Source organism: Arachis hypogaea, chromosome 18 (assembly GCF_003086295.3).
Source record: "Arachis hypogaea cultivar Tifrunner chromosome 18, arahy.Tifrunner.gnm2.J5K5, whole genome shotgun sequence".
Classification (NCBI taxonomy): Eukaryota; Viridiplantae; Streptophyta; class Magnoliopsida; order Fabales; family Fabaceae; genus Arachis; species Arachis hypogaea.
The window spans coordinates 59,043,993-59,047,158 of NC_092053.1; the positions used below are offsets into that span (position 1 = coordinate 59,043,993).

The 3,166-nt window shown below is 39.9% G+C and overlaps 1 non-coding gene across 1 annotated transcript; it reads left to right on the forward strand.

Annotated features, from left to right (window-relative positions):
- The first annotated feature begins 1,440 nt into the window (after positions 1–1,440).
- LOC112773887 (small nucleolar RNA R71) lies at positions 1,441–1,548 on the forward strand. The gene has a single exon (XR_003188411.1). It is a non-coding gene; the product is annotated as a small nucleolar RNA R71 (small nucleolar RNA).
- Positions 1,549–3,166: the final 1,618 nt, after the last annotated feature.

Here is a 3,166-nt window from a genome sequence, read left to right on the forward strand (position 1 = left end):
ATATATAGACAAAGGCATTATACTCACACATGCTCCTAAATCACACATGCAGTCAGAAATTATCACACCACCAATAGTACAATTAACCATATAAGGACCTGGGTCACTACATTTTTCAGGTAAGTCACCCATTAAAGCAGATATGGAACTACCTAAAGGAATAGTTTCTAATTCATTAATTTTGTCTTTATGTATACATAAATCTTTTAGAAACTTTGCATATTTAGGTACCTGTTGAATAACATCAAATAGAGGAACAGTTACCTCAACCTTTTTGAATATCTCTACCATTTTTGGATCAGGTTCTAGCTGCTTCCTGGGCTTCCTTGCAAGTTGTGAAAATGGAATAGGAGTGGTGTCTTCTGCAGTGTCCGCGCCTTTTGATGCTTCCTCCTATAGTTGAACTTCTTCTTTTTCAACTATCTCCTGTATGTCTTCTTCCTCTTCAACATCTTCTATTTCCACTACCTCTTCAGCTGAGGTGTGTTCTGGTGGGCTTGGCTCCTCCTGGTTCCTCTCCTGTAGTGTGGTTCCGGACCTTAGGGTGATGGCATTAATGCCACCCTTTGGATTGGGTAATGGTTGAGAGGAAATTCCACTGGAGTTCAAAGGCTGGTTATTGGAGTTATTCATTGATCCAATCTGTGAGACAAGAGCTTGTAAAGTAGCGTTTAGACCATTTAGAGTGGCATTAATATTATTTTCCATGGTCTGTTGTCTCCGATCAATGGATTGTAGTAAATCATTATTAGAAGATGAGGAAGGATAAGTAATTTGAGAGGTCTGCTGTTGGGTATTCTGTGGTCCTTGGGATTGTCTCAGGTGAGGTGCTCTGTAAGGCTGGTTCTGGTTCTGTTGCCTGTTGTTGTTATTATTCCACCTCTGATTTCTCTGATTGTCTCTGCCTCCTCTGTTGTTGTTGTTGTCCCTCCAATTCTGGTTAGAATTGTCCTGCCATCCATGGTTGTAATTGGCACCTTGATTGTACCCTTGGTTGGGGCGGTCATAGAAGTTATGAGTGGCTGCCACGGTGTTGCCTTCCTACTGGAGCTGCGGACATTCATCAGTATAGTGGCTATAATCAGCATAGATTCTGCAAACTCTCTGTGGGACTAACTGTTGGCCTTGCTGTGGTGGAGAAGGTTGAGCTTGTTGAACTTGTTGTTGATTCAATTGCATCTGCTTCAGCAAGTTGGTCATTTCACAGATACTCTGAGTTAGAACAGCAGTCTCTTTGCTAGAGGATACTTCTGCAACGGCTTTTGAACGGCCTTGTTTCTGCCTGTAATTCTGAGTAGATTCAGCTAAGTCGCTGATCAATTGCCATGCCTCATCAGTGGTCTTGTACTTTTTCATAGACCCATTGCTAGCACTTTCCAATGTGGTCTTATCTTGGGGCCTCATGCCCTGTGTGACGTAACCGAGTAATACTATCTTGTCAATCATATGGTGGGGGCATGCTTCCAGAAGATTATTGAAGCACTCCCAGTATTCATAGAGAGTCTCATATTCATCCTGAACAATCATGGAAATGTCTTTCCTCAGTTTATCAGTAACTTCAGCTGGAAAGAATTTTTCCAAGAATTCTCTTCTCAGTGTATCCCAGTTGGATACAATTACTGCTGGTTGAGTGTAGTACCACTCTCTTGCCTTCCCCTCAAGAGAAAACGGGAAAGCTTTCAGCAAAATTGAAGTTTCATCTACACCATCACGCCTGACGGTAGAACAGGCTGCTTGAAAATCTCTCAGGTGCTTGATAGGCTCTTGAGCAGGCAAGCCATGAAACTTGGGCATCAAATTGAGCAGTGCAGTCTTTATTTCAAAGTCTGTAGCCACCACTGGGTGATGCGCTTGAAATGGTTGCATTGTAAAATCAGGGGCTCCAGCCTCCTGGATAGTAACTCTCCTTGCTGCTGCGATGTTACCTGCACATAAATCAACCAAATCAGTAGAACGGGGGCTGGTTTCTTTCTCAAGTGACGTTTCAGATCCGCCTTCAGAGAGGACTAACCGACGCCGAGCTTGCCTTATTCGTGAAATAGTTCTTTCAATCTCAGGATCGAATACTGGCAAGTTTGGATCAGGAAGTGAACGCGTAATCTAACGAAAGAAACAAGCAGCTCATAGTAGCAAGATAAAATAAAATGCAAATAAATAAAATCCAATCAATAACTTTAGCACTCTATTGCAACTCCCCAACAACGGCGCCAAAAATTGACGTGGCGGAAATTGGCGAGTTAAGAATTGTTATAAGATATACGTTGCAAGTATAGTTCTTAACCAACCAGAAATTCGCTTATCAATTTAGAAGGGTTGTCACAAAAATTAAAATTAAAATACTGGGAGTATGAATCCCAGGTCGTCTCCCAACGAGTTGTAGAAAGGTGTGCTAATTTATTAATCAGAGGTTTTCAAAAAGAGTTTGAGTTGAATAAACAGGAATTTAAATTGGGAAATTAAGTAATTTAAATAAAAGCCTTGACTGGGAGTAGATTAGTTGGAAGCCCTATTCTTGTTGTAGTACTCTCAAGATTAATTGATAATTGAAGGTTATTCTGTTTAGTTATCCCTTACTAGGTAAGGGAAAGTCAAACAAGCTGAAATACTGTTTCTATTCACAAGTCCCAATCCGCTTACTTGGAAGGACTGGCGTTAGTGACTAGAGAGCCATCCAACAATAAACCCAATTACAATCTCTCTTTTGAGCATTCCAACTCAAGGGTTCCTTTAAATCAACTCCCCATCAAGTTAGAGAACTACTTGCTCATTGTGAATGTAGAACTCATAACATAGGAAAGGGAATTAAAGAAAGACATGATAAATAAAACTCAAAGGAATCAATTAAAAATAAAAGTAACTCTTGTATTAATAAATTCTAAAATAATCCAATAGTAAAATTGAGTAAATTAAAGGACATGGAAGAGTAAAGCCAAGTAAAGAAAATGAACTAGAATGACGAAGTCTTGATGAGGTAATAACTCTTCTCAATATCCCAACGGAAAGAGCAATAGAAAATAAAGTACTAAGAACTATGAATGTGTAGAGAGAAAACCTAGAGGAGGAGTAAAACTAGATTTAAAAAAACTAAAAACTGTATAGAATGAATAGTGTTTTTCGTTTCTGCATGTTCTCTGGCTCTAGTCTGCTTTTCCGGGCCGAAAACTGG